Source organism: Lissotriton vulgaris, chromosome 9 (assembly GCF_964263255.1).
Source record: "Lissotriton vulgaris chromosome 9, aLisVul1.2, whole genome shotgun sequence".
NCBI classification, from domain to species: Eukaryota; Metazoa; Chordata; class Amphibia; order Caudata; family Salamandridae; genus Lissotriton; species Lissotriton vulgaris.
In genome coordinates, this window is record NC_141697.1 from 1,081,828,169 (window position 1) to 1,081,842,817 (window position 14,649).

Genomic DNA, 14,649 nt, shown 5'->3' on the forward strand with positions numbered 1-14,649 from the left:
TTTAGACCTAGATCGGTGCAGGAGATTAAGAGGCAATATCAAAATCATTTGTAAGCAAATGAAAATATAGAGCTTTTTATATCATAGGCAGTAATGTGGACAATATCAGTGAGGCAACCAGGTAATTTGAAGGAACCCTAGTGAAATATTGGAATATAACATTATGAAAAATACACTGTGCTCGGAGGGGAGAGATACTGTTACATAAATAAATTAAGACTGCAAGGAAAGAACCACTATCAGGGAAGTAGCAGAGAGAGAGAAAAAAAGCTGAGATAGCTGTAACTTGGGTCACAGATGTGCAAAGAAGGACTACTGCTCAGAGTTGGTGACCGGGAAAAACAGCAGTTTACAGAAAAATAACTGGATTGAAAAAGTATTTATTGAGAGAGACTGCTGCTGTGCAGAAGCAAAAAAGTCTCTACCCAGCTTAGCAATTTAAGAGCTACCTCCACAACAATTATTAGCAATGCACAGCACAATACTGAGTAGAATATGAGGAGCAGGGGCCTATTTCTGTTTTTATTTGCTTGTGTGTTTGGTAAAGCACACATTGTTACCTTATGTTAACTTTGAAGCCCTCTTTAGAGTAGATTGAAGGTGATTTTTTTAGGTTTTCATGAATTCCTTGCTGTTCCAGCATATTGTTAGGCTTTTTCCTACCATGGCAGGCTACTTCACCCTGCACTGCATTGAAAGCTCCATCTGGAAGCCCATTCTGGTGTTGCACTTGTTGCCATCATGAAGGGGGGAGCGGGATCAGGACTCCGTGTCCCTGGCTCCTTCGCGGCCTGCAGCCGCCACCCGGACACCAGTAATCCGCACCTGGAGGCCCTTACTTAATCTTTGGCGGGCTCCTGCAGCGTAGGAAGCCCGTTCTAGTGCTGCAATTATTGCCATTGTGAAAGGGGGAGCGGACCAGGACTCTGTCCCAGGCTCCTTCGCCGCCTGCAGCCACCACTGCTGATGCCAGTAATCCATGCCTGGAGGTGCTACTTAATCTTCGGCGGGCTCCCGCAGCGCGGGAAGCCCGTTCTAGTGCCGCAATTGTTGCAATCTTGAAGGGGGGAGTGGGACCAGTGTCCCAAGCTCCTTTGTGGCCTGCAACCGCCACCGCTGACTCCAGTAATACACGCTTGGAGGCAACCACTCTTTTACGATGAAGCCATCATGGGTAAGCTCAAACTCCCTTGTTCTAATGGCCTGCTAAAGATGAAAGCAAAGGTACTTTGCAATTGTGCCTCCATTATGTCCTACCTAACAACTGCCGTGGGTGCTATAACAACCGAGATCCATAAGGTAGAAGTGCAGTTGGGTATTGGAATTGAGATAATCTCTAGCAATGCCCTGCCATTGGCAGCTCCTTGTAGTATAACCTCAGGAATAGATGCCGTTGTTGACCCTGTAATGGGGGTTTGTGACTCTATTCGGGCAAATGAAAATTTGTTGAACTCACATCAGGAACAAAAACCTGGAGTCGGTGGAAGTCCAGATAAGAACAAACTTATGCCATTGATCACAGCCCCTACTAAGAAAAGGAGGAAAAAAAGGTGTAAAAGCAGGATCCAGCATAAAGGAACTGGCAACCCAGGAGGGGTCTGGGAGTCATTTAACTATGGAGGAGCGGCTGCTCTCCTATCCTGATTCCACAGCCACAGACTTAATTTTAACTCACATTGACACTCTTTTTGGGACACTTAGGGAAGAGTTAATTAATTGTGTGAAATTTGGGGTAAATGGTATAATGAAGAAGCTGTCCTGCTTACTGAGAAAACTGGATGGTATGGCAGGTTTTAATGCTATGCCCAGAGAGAAGGGTGAACATTTAATGTGTAGTAAATCATACAGTGTCAATAATGTACAACACACATATAAGGTGACACCTTTGGTGGAAGATTGTCCCAGTACTTCTTATTTAGGGCCCCAGAAGTCCAATGCGCTCACCTGATGTATTAAAATATTTGCCAGACTGCTGGATAGTAAAGGGACACAATAGAGGCCTGAAACGGCAAGGGTCTGCTAACCAAGTTAAGCTTCACTTACCTCCTGAGGCCACTCCAATGGTAACAGTCTTAATAAGGGTACCCCCTCTCAAGGACAACGTTATGGAATCAACCGAAGAGCTGATTCGTAAAGTCAAATTTTGTTGTAAGACACACTCTGAGGGAGGGTTTAAAGCATCCTCACATATTTTATTGGCTTGGTGGGTAGGATGGGTTGGTCATCGCCCCAGACAAAGAGAGGACGTTTGTATTGGAATTAATTTTGATCAGAGAGATGTAGCGGGCTGTTTTTTTCAGGGGAACCAACAATGTGGTGGAGGTGGAATCACTGCATTACCATTGGGTTTCTTCTACCCACCAGAAATGGCTGTGGGGGCAAAAAAAAACAAATGCTCTCTTAAGACAAACACCAGGAGAAGTTAGTCATGAGCTGGGTGCTAGAACTGAGGCCAGTGGTGGTCACCTCTCACAGATGAGGATGAGCGGGCATCCCATAGCCCACTCAACTTTGGTGAATGTCCAAGAGATAGTGCCGTTGACAGTAGGTTGGAATCAGTGAATAGATTCACCCTGTTGAGACAGCTGGATAGTAATGCCTGACTAACCATCTGTTCCTCATACAAAAGCAGGAAGGTGGTAGCCGCAGGGAGCACACAAATAACCCGACCTGGGAAGAGGAGTCAAGTAGGGTTAGGGCAAGCCAAAATACGTAGCTGGAATATTCGCGAGGCTGAGAAATAAAATGGATGGTTCTATGTGGAATGGTTTACTAACAAAGCATGATGTAAATGGGCTTCAAGAATCTTGAGAAACCGATAATATTCTCTGGCTGAATGATTACTCAACGTATTTTTAACCTGCAAGGCCATCTATAGCAGGTAGACCAAAAGGTGGTTTAATAACCCTTATTTCATTAAAGATCACAGGTAACCATCGTAAATTGTGTTATGGGTCAGTAAATTGTTTCGCAGTTGAAATCACACCTATTAACTCAGCAAAGGTACTAATTGTTAACTTATATAACTCATTTGACAGAATCTCTGCAATTGAGCATCTGTGCAGTCTTAATTGTTTTTTGGAGTCTTATAAGGAAAAAACAGTCACACCTTATTCGGTTATTATTTTTGGAGATTTTAAATACACATATGTCTAAAGAACTGTCATGTTACTGATAGCTTAGGGCCTGGCAAGTATTCAGAGACACATTTCGAACACTCACAGCAAGGGGAATTCTTTCAGGATACCCTAGCGGAATTTGCTCTTCTGTATCCCAATGATTTATGAGGTAAGGAGGACATTCCATCTTTTAAAGGAAGGGGAACGAGCTCCAACATTGATTATATTTTTATTAATACTGCTCTGAAAACCTATGTTATAGCTTATACAGCCATGTGGTCACTGTTTAGTGATCACAACCCTATACATCTGATATTGGCAAGGGGAATCAAGTTCAACCCTGAGATCAACAGATGTTTCTCTACTTTAGTCATTACAGCAAAGGATCAGGGTCATAGATTTAACTGGTGTAAGGTTATTCCGGACGAGTTTTGTAATGATCTGGGGGCATATGTAGGTAATTCCTTTTTTGCGATTCTCAAATAGCGATTTTTAAGGAATCGCTATTTGAGAATTGCAAAATGGAATGTAGGTAATAATTCACAATTTTTTTGCGAATCTCTAAAATTTCCTAATTGCTATTAGCAAATTGCGAATCGCAATTAAGGAATGAATGGGGATACATTCTCAAATTGCGATTTTCTTTCAGAAAATCACAATTTGAGAATCGCAATTCCAAGGGTGCCAGGGTGTCCAAAGGACACCTGTTGCACCCCTGGAATGTGCATGTAAGTACATGTGGTGCACATACATGCCTTAAGGGCATGTCTGTACGCCACATTTTGACAGGAAATCGCAAAATACCATCTACTTGGAGTAGGTGGTATTTTGCGGTTCCTTAAGCCAACATCGCAATTTACAAGGCACACCTACATAGCATTTAAGGAATAGCAAAATTGCCATTCCTTAAATGCTTGAGCAAAATAAGGAATCCCAATTTTAGCGATTCCTTATTTTGCTATGTGGCCCATACATACCAAAACGCCTTTTGCAATTCACAAACGGCTTCCTACATATGCGCCATAGTCACTAAAGTAGGATTGGAGAAGGATCTCTGTCTTGACGATAGGATAAGGATAACAAGATTCCCACTGCTTATGTAGAAATATGTAATCGGGTGGCTGGAGCCCTTACATATATATGTAAGGAATTCCCCAACAAGGAGAGAGGTGGTTTGACCACAATTGTAGAGTCGCTCATCAAAAGCTGTTGGTTTCTTTAAAACATAAACCTCAAGATAAATCTTGTAAAGCTATCCTCAGGAAAAGTTATAAGCTGCTGATACACACACGTAAATTTGAAATCAAACATAAGGCTTGGAACGATTTACTGTCCATTGATGTAATCAGGAATAGAGCTAAGTTTTAGAATGTTGTAAATAAAAAAAAATCTCAGATTATAAGCGTAGCCCGCTGGAATGCAATATTCCATAAGAGGACCATGGACCCTCTGGTACGTCATATGTAGTTGAGGATTATACTTTGGTCTTTACCGATAAAGAAGTAGTGGTGGCAATCAATCAAATGTCAAGTAATAATGCCCAGGGACCTGATGGCATCCCCACTGATCTTTTTAAAACCAATTTTAACATTGTGGTCCAAATTATTAGTCAACATTTTTAATATCGCCTGTAAATTTTGCCTACCTAAATCATAGTTCCAGCCAGTAATAGTCCTGGTTTTTAAAAAGGGGAATAGAGGAGACCCACAATGTTATAGATCAATCTCACTGACACATTCTTCAGTGAAGGTTTTAGGAAGAATGGTCCTAAGCAAACTCACTTACTGGCTAAATGACACTAATATTCTCTCACATTGACAGTATGGGTTTAGGAAAGAGAGAGGCACCACAGTCTAGTGTCTAAATTTGTTTTTACTGGCCGGGAAATATACAAATGCGAAGAAAGGGACGTTTCATTTGGCATTCATGTATCTCTCCTCGGCCTTTGACAGAGTAAATAGATCCAAACTATGGCAATTGTTAGTAAAAGTAGGTCTGGACAAGAATATTGGTAATTTCCTGGCTGACTTACATCGGGACCTAACAGTGAGATTTGATCAAAAGAGCAACCTTACGCAAGGCATCCGTATTATAAAAGGAGTCATAGATGCACTTTTATTCACTTTATATATAAACTAGCAGCCCGTCCTGACGTTGTCCGGGTATGAATTGCTGCTGGCCAGTAGTATATTGTTGTGTAGGATTAAGTTTAGATAGCATTTCTTATCTGTGACAGGCCTGTGAAATGCTCCGATTCACAGTGCACTGCTGATGCACTTAAGAGTGCGCGTTCAGTAGTGTGTGAACTCGAGTTTCCCTACTTTATTTTTCCTTGCAATATTATATAGCGCGAACTCGACAACATGGCATGAGCACAATTTACATTACAGAAGAACACATTCATTTGTGGTAGGCACGGGGAGACAAAGCGATTTGCCTGGAATCACAGGGTGTTGAGCTGAATGCGAGATTCGAACGTAGCTCCCCAGCTCTAAAGTTTGCAATTCTAGAACTTGTGGCGGGAGGTGTGTTTAAAGTGTATGTCGGTGCTGGCCATCAATGAGAGAGATCTGTGCATTTTTCAAATGGGTGGTAAAAAAATATGAGTATGTTGCTGGAGATGTGGGCCGCCGTGCCACCAATGTACTTACCGGGGGAGGGTAAACACCCATTATTCCGAAACTTTCATTCCGCATACCATCTCTCCGCATACTTTCATTACTTTCATACTTTCATTTTAACGCATGGCATTACATTTTATATGCTTTTACCATGCATACATTTACAACGAAATTCGTTGTAAATGCATGAATGGTAAAAGCATGTTTTTTTAATGTTTGGATAAGGTAAGTATGGGTATAGGGGTATATGTTTTGGGGTACTGAGGTATATGTTTTGGGGTGTTTGGGTATTTTAAGGGTTCAGATATAGTTTTGGGTTATGGGGTACAGGGGTAGTTTTAGGGTTTAGGGATAGGTATGGGTTTTGGGGTACAGGGGTATTTTAAGGGTTCAGGGCTAGGTTTGGGTTTTGGGGTACAGGGGTATTTTTAGGGTTCAGGGCTAGGTTTGGGTTTTGGGGTACAGGGGTATTTTAGGGTTCAGGGCTAGTTTTGGGTTTTGGGGTACAGGGTTATTTTTAGGGTTCAGGGTTAGGTTTGGGTTTTGGGGTACCGGGGTATTTTTAGGGTCCAGGGGTAGGTTTGGGTTTTGGGGTACAGGGGTATTTTAAGGGTTCAGGGCTAGGTTTGGGTTTTGGGGTACAGGGGTATTTTCGGGTTCAGGGGTAGGTTTGGGTTTTTGGGTACAGTGGTATTTTTAGCGTTCAGGGCTAGGTTTGGGTTTGGGGTACAGGGGTATTTTTAGGGTTTAGGGATAGGTTTGGGTTTTGGGGTACAGGGTATATTTATAGGGTTAAGATGGGTTAGTGTTTAAGGGTGTTGGGGTATTTTAAGGAGTAAGGGTGGGTTATGATTATGGGGTGCAGGGGTATTTAAAGGGAGCAGGGTGGGATTAGCACACAATATGAGACATGGCATGAAGGGCGATACGTACCACAGGCCCCCAGCGTTTGTCACGCCCCCAGCACACGCCCACAGCACAACGCAGACATGCCCACAATGCACTACTTTGCTGGCACGGATCTTTTACCTTTTAAATGTATACGGTGGGCGTCTGCATAGCCTATGTTCTTCTGCTGCAAATGCCCTTTCCAACGCTGTATTGGGTGTTGTGATTGGTGCTGTGGTTCCTGAGATTACCCGCCTCAAAGGTTTGGGCTCTCTCTTTATTATATTAGTATGGATATTCTGGACTCAGTTTTAGTAGGAGCTAGTAAGGGCAACCCACGAGTGGGGGAGAGGTTAATTCAGGCTCTCCTATATGCGGATGATGCCGCCCTACTAGCTAGAACAGTGATTGGCCAACTGCACCTTTTAACTATCTTCGCCAATTCCATGAAATCATTGGACCCAGATGTGAATTTTTCTAAATCTCACACAATGATTATGGGTTTAAAGGCCAGAAAACTTAAAATGCACTAATGTGTTTTCACGGGTGACATCATTTACATACCTAGTTGTTTTATGTGATGAAAGGGGTACATGGGTACGGCAAATGAAAGCCAAAAGAAACGTAATGGCCAGATCGACCCTGGTGGTCCTTGATTTTGCACGCAGATTAGGGGCAAAACCAATGCATGCAATGTTAAATATGTATATGGGGTAAAATGCATTGCTTTATCGAATTATGGCTCTGACATATGGGGATACAGAGAAGTCAGGGATATCCATATATTGGAAAATACATTTTTAAGAAATTTGCTATCTGTGCCACAATCAACATCTTCTTATATGGTATTTACTCAAAATATCGAGTTTTAAATATCGAGTTACATTCATATCGAAATAAAAATATAGAATGGACACAATATCGAATGGACAGAATATAGACTACAAAAATATTGAATAGAATAGCATTAATATCGAATCCAAAATATAGAATGGACAAAATATCGAATGGACAGATTATTAAAAAAACTAAAATATAGAATGGACAGAATATAGACAACAAAAATATCGAATTTGAGGTAAGTAAGTTAATATCAATTTTTTAAAGTGTTTTTTATGTTACTATAGTGTGAAAAGTATATTTATTTTATAATTTATTTTAATAAATTATTGTTATGGTATTTAATTTTTGCCTAATATAATTCTGTAGTGGGTTTAGGGTTTATAGGGAAATAAGTTGGGAAGTAATTAAATCACAATTAATTAAATATGTTAATGTATTTATTGGTATTTATTTTGAATTAATTGTTAATACTTATTAATTGGTAATTAAACTATAATTGGTAATTAATTTTAATTAATTGATTAATTGATAATTATGTTAAATATATTAATGTATTTTCTGTAGCGTGTTGTGGGTTTATAGGGGAATAGGGTGGGAAGTAATTTAATTATAATTAATTAAATATGTTAATTTATTTATTGGGAATTTTTTTGAATTAATTGTTAATTAATTATTAATTGCTAAATAATTAAAATATAATTGGCAATTAATTTTAATTAATTGATTAATTGATAATTATGTTAATTTTTTTAATTTATTTCCTGTAGCGGGTTGTGGGTTTATAAGCGAATAGGGTGGGAAGTAATTTAATTAATTAAATATGCTAATTTATTGGTATTTATTTTGAATTAATTGTTAATTAAATATTAATTGGTAATTAATTTTATTTAATTGATTAATTGATAAATAGGGGAATATGATGGGAAGTAATTGAATTATAAATTTATTTTAAAATGTATTTATTGGTTATTTTTGTTGTAATGTTTAATTATTTTTTAATAGTGAATTAATGTATTGTTAATTGGTAAATAATTTGTATTAGTAGGTATTTTTTTAATAATTAATTTTAATTTTTATTTTTAATTGAATAATATATATATATATATATATATATATATATATATATATATATATATATATATATATATATATATATGTATTACATTTCTTTTAAGTTACAGTAATTATTTATTAATTTTAAGGTTATTTAAGTATTTTAAGTATGTTTAAGTTAATTATATTTATTATTATATTAATTTTAAATTACTTTTAATACATTTAAAAAATTCGATATTTTGACTATATTTTTTATAACGATATTTTAGATTCAATATTTTTGTACTTACCTGTTTGGAGATAGGGATTCGATATTTTTGTATTCTATATTTTTTAATCGAGATTTTTGCAGTTCTATATTTTTGACATCGATATTATGTCAGTGATCCTTCTTATACAATCCAAGAAACCGGTATAGGTTTCGTGTCAGATTTAAATGGAATGGCACCTTTACTTAAATGGATAGCAATTTGGATAAACCCGGATCTAGAAATGAATCGGTAAAATTATTTGCGATTGCCTAGCACTAGATCGAGCAAGTAGCATCCCCTGGTTGATCTACGTGAAAAGGCTTGCAATTCAGTTGGGAAGGCCAGAGTTATTTAACTCCCAAGAGAAACTTTTAAAGACAGATATGCTCTGGGCTAAAAATACTTACCTGCAGTTGACACAGATGGAAAGAGAGGCCAGGGAACTGCTAAAACCATTGGTAAGGACACGTCAATTTTTATCAGCTTTGTGTGCAATTGAACCCTATTTAAATGTAGTAATCAATCAGCATCACCATTTCCTTTTAGTGAGGTTTAAATTTAATCAGTTGCACTTACTTCTCCCTGAACCAAAGGGATGGAAAAAGATTGAGGAGCTGAGTGCTTGTACATGTGACAATTTCTCTACCAAGGACACTTGTCACTTTGTTTTATTCTGCACATTTTTTGCACATTCAGAAACGGTTCATCTTACCTATTTTAAGGGGCAAAGGATTTTTACAGGCTCGACCTGCTTTGATATATCTACAAATGTTGACTAATGTTTGGGAACTTTTTAATATAGCTTGTTTTTTAACTGCAGCAGTCAGAATAAAGAAAAAGAGAAGGATAGTTATGAATTAGAACATTTTTAAATGTATTTATAATCAATTATAATATGAATTTCTTTGTATATAGTTGATTAATATGTATGTTTACTGCATTTTGTTGGTGTTTGTGCTATTTTAGTGTTTTAAATAGTTTTTAAGTAGTATGCTTATATGGTTTTAATTAACCGAAAGTGAATTTGACTGACTGACTGAGCTCCATCTGGAAGTTACACATGTAAACCCATCAGAATAAGAACTGCCTGATCTGATGAGAGAAATAAAGAGATAGAATGAAATTGTAATGCCTATGTGATTTCAATTCAAGCACTGCTTAAAAGATCACTTGAAGGAAGTCAGAGAGAGCAGGCTAGGCAGTAAGCCTCGGATCCTCTCTGTGGTGTTAGCACCCCACCACCCTTTGCACTGAAACATACACAGTGGTAAATTAACTAGATTGCCCACTCGTGTAATGGTGTTCCATGCCTTTTAAAAATGAAATCTTTTTCTACATTTTACTGTAAAGAAATAAGTGCTTTGAATTACTTGTGTGGCTTTTCATTTCTTTTGGTATGAAGCAATTTAGGTCTCCTTCTTCTAGGACTTCCGGCAACCCTCTGAATTTGCCAATCTGAAGCTAGTCTATCCTCATCTCATTTTTTGACTTCTGATATCATTTTAATTTTACTTCCCCTTCCATCATGACTTGTGCAGTGGGGACTCACCACTCCTTCAGCACCGTCCCTTTAGTACAGAGCAGAATCCCATTTCTAGACCAACGTCACTCTGCAAACCAGGAACCCTAAATTAAGACACAGTGCTGTCTGAATCAAGCATGGTATTCTCCATAATGCAGATTCAAAGTACATCAAATTGTATGCCAACGTTTGGGATAAATGTGTACCAGATAGGGAATCATACATGTATCTGTGCAATGCACGTTCATCCAAGGGTTTGTTGACACTATTGTACAAATGCTTTTTACCCAACTCAATAATACAAATACTCCAGTCACTTTATTTTCCCTAGGGGTCTTATTTTTAACTACAGCTTGAATTTACTTTTTCTCTCATTCAGCATTCATGGTCTTGCTAACGTTTTGAGTATTTGTCTTATGTGATTTGTTTTCATGAAGTGCTTATAGTAACCACTGCAGCACTCCTGCCAGTTCCAGACAGGAACTTTAATTATTAAGAGCAATTTGAAGAAATAACATATGTGTGTAAAAGAACAGAATAGCAGCTTTCAAATGGGTGCTCAGATATGAATGTAATATCTCAACATTTTCGAAAAAGTTGGTATATTCAATTTAGTTTAAAAAATAAAATTGGGAAATGTTCCTCCTAGAGGTGGAGAAAAGCATGTCTGAAATGCAGATTATATTTTATTGCATTAATTTTCAACAAGGCTCATTTTTTCCAACTCAGCATTTATCTACCTCCCTAATTAAATAAGGTTGAACATAACACTATTTCTGTGCAATATCCGTGGCTTTTGCAGTAGCAACATCTTTGTAACACAAGCATGTAAATAAAACAGCTTTTGCTTTTATTACAAATATTCTAGTACCCGCACAAACACTTTCCTTATTTTTACACTTGCTAAGTGTTTAAATCTTGCGTCTGCTATTTCTGTTTCAAAATCAGTTAGTTTCTTTGTTTTCTTCGGAAAATGGTGGTTGTGTGGTGGGGGAGTAACAGCTTGAATAATCCAGAGTCATGAAGAAAAATATCCCCTCACTCTACTTTCATTAACAAGCCATTGATAGCTCTTAATCTGCCAGGAGGAGATTGCTTTTTTTGCGTGCTCCTTATGGGCCCTTGCCCGGTGAAAATGACACTGTGCGCTGCCGCCCATGGGCACATTTTAGAGGGAACATAGGTGGGAGGTTTGATCTTTTGGCACCTACATGTTTGGATTTTGTCTTAAGTCTGTCTTAAGTTTGTCTTAAGCCAAACTTAAGACAAAATACTAACTTCTGTGAATATCAAAAGTAGTAAGTTTAAGATTTTGTCTTAAGTTAGTTCTGTGAATCGGCCCCTGTGTTTCTAAATTAACGTGGGATTTTATTGAGTTGTATTTTCATTTTAAAACTGTTTAGGTGTTCCATAAATACTTTTCACATTGTCTCAATTAAGCACAGGTTAATTTAGTGTCTTTCAGTGGTACACCCTGAGAATGATTGTGGGTGTTGCTTGAGAAGGGCTCACATCGCCCTCACCCAACAACCCAAATCCTCATCGGCTCCAAGTCCAACACATTTAGGATCATTTAATGCAATAAAATGCCTTCAGGAATAGAAACTCCAATTTGGAGGGGAAACATGGCGGCCGCAGGCTAACGCGGCTCGCACACCCAGAGTCGGCTCTTCGGAACCTCACCCTGCTCTGTCAGTTCGGGACCATGCTGCGGGACGTCTTTAGGCAGAAACTCATGTAAACTGATGTAGATCAACCTGGAGGACACGCTTCGTAGGGCAGGGGGCAATAAACGCTAGGTTACACAACGAAAAAAAAATAAAAGTAACGAAGAAGCCGGGTGGTTGCAAAGCTTTCACTGACCCCCGGTCTCGATTGATGTGCCTGCCGGCTGTGTCCCGCCCTCTTCCGCCCGCGTTCCTGCCTCGCTGGAGACAAGCAGCGTGGAGCTTCGGCGCGGCCGCACGGCGGCTGCCCGGGTGCTCCGAGGAGCCGTGGTGGCGGAACGGAGGAGGAGAGGGGGCCAAGCTGAGACTCACGCTGCTGCTGTAAATCCGGATGCAGGCTCGAAGGTGAGCAGGGACACATCAGCGTGTTTGCAGGGCAAGGACAAGGTAGGCACGCCAGACTTTTCTGTAACGGACTGTAAGACAGTCAGAGACTCCAGTAGGGAATCTGACTCTGAAGGGGGAGATAAGCCCGTAGTGCCAAAGAACGCTAGGAGTGGGAACAAGTGTTTAGAGAAAGGGCGCAGGGGTCTAAAAAAAAAAAGACAACCTCAGTGGGGTTCTGCAAGTGCCACTAGTGAATTGGTTAAAGACCCCAAGCAGAAAAGGGGAAAGAGTCAACCCCTAAAGAAACTCAGTGGCATTACCCCTTCGCTACGCACTTTTTTTAAAGCACTACCCCAAGTACTGGACATTACATCAGAGATGGCGGCTGCCGGGGCAGGGAGTTCAGAGGTACAGACAGTTTCAACAACAGTAACCGCATTAATACCCGCATCAACACCTACATCAACATCCAAGTTTGATGGTGGGTCAAAGGAGACAACAGCGCCTGTAGTACTAACACTCCCAATAGCCATCCATGTCCCTAGTACAGCAAATGGGTTAGCGGAGCCCCCCGCACCTATAAATGAAACGGAGGTTACAGCAGTAAGTAGCCAGCAATCCCATGAAGGATACCAAGGGCCCCAAAAGGGGGGTGCCTCTAACAACGTAGCAGCAACAGACGAGGGTGGAGGTGAGGGCGATTTGGAAGGCCCAGGGGTTGGAAACACACTGGAGGCCTTAGTAAAATCAATAGCTGCAATGAGGGAGGAAATTCGCGCTGATTTCGCAGTTTCTAAGGTGAATCAGAATGAGATTAGAGCATCCTGTGACATGCTGGATCAAAAAGTGGACGGATTATGCACAAGGACAGAGGTTTTGGAAGGTTCGGTGGGATTATTGACATCTAAACTCGAGATAGCTAGATCCAAAATTCAAGTGCTGCAGAAGGATGGCGAAAATATGCGAGAGCGAGTTGAGAGTTTGGAGAATTTTTCCCGGAGAAATAACCTGCGACTTTTAAAGATCCCGGAAGGAAAAGAGGGCACTAATCTTAAAAGTTTTGTGATCAAGATCCTAAAAGACTCTCTTAACTTGGAGGAGTCGGCTGAGATGCTTGACAACGATATCCAGCAAGTGCACCGTGACCCATTTCGCCTAAAGCCAGGGAGAGACAAACCTAGAAAGGTCTTGATTAACTTCCTAACGTTCTCACTTAAAGATAAGATCTTGAACCTCGCACTGAAAGCTAGATCATTACAGGGCCCGGACTTCTCTTTTGAGGTGCGATCAGACCTATCTAAAACCACGCTTGACAGGCAATGGGAGTTGGGGCAGCGCATGGAAAAATTTAGAGCTCTGGGCGCCACTGTCCAGATGAGGTTCCCAGCATTTTTGCGTATTATGTACAACAATAAAATGCATAATGTCCGGTTACCATCAGAAGCAGATGAGCTATTAGAATCTATTAGAGATCATGCCCAGGCTCAGGCTCAGTATATGGGATAGTGGTTATTTGGGTCTGATATAGGTGAACCGACATTACAAGTTACGTCTGGTCTATACTAGTTATGTTAGAGTCTAAATAGCCCTGTATCACAATAGGTAATAAGCATGGTAGGAAGGAAAATGAATGGGTAAAAAAAAAAAATATATATATTAAAAAATATATTAATCAAAAAGAACCTAAAAAAAAAAAAAATTAAAATAAAATAAAAAAAGGGGGAAGGGAAACAGTAAAGTGGGGGTGAGTAGGAATGAGTTATAATAAATAAATAAATGCAAAAAAAAAAAAAAAACACATAACTACACCTGCTACTAGTAATGATATAATAACAAATTCCTTCTCTATCTTTCTCCTAACCTATCCCATGACAAGAGTGAGTGTAGGGGAAACACAAGTTAAATTAAAATCTAATAAGGTTTGTATATATACGAGTGTGGCCCTCTCACTGCATTCCCTTCACCTTGTAAGTGTCCCCTGACATCACAATATAAAAGTTTCTTCTTAACAGCGTATTGGTTTTGAGTACGTCTACAGACTATTCCAATAGGGTAGAGGTGAGGTTGGAGAGTCGTTGTGGGTGTAAAACTGGCCATCCACCAGGCCAGAGTAAGTAGGGGAGGGTTTTCCTGGGGAGGGTGGGTGCAGGGGGGGAAGGGGAATAAAGTAAAAAATCCTCATAAGTCTGCCTACTATTTTGCGGAAAGGTTATTTCTGACATCTGTCCAACATCAAAAATGGCAAAAATTAAGGTTCCCGCAAGAGCTACTGAGAAAGGTTGATACGAGGGGGGT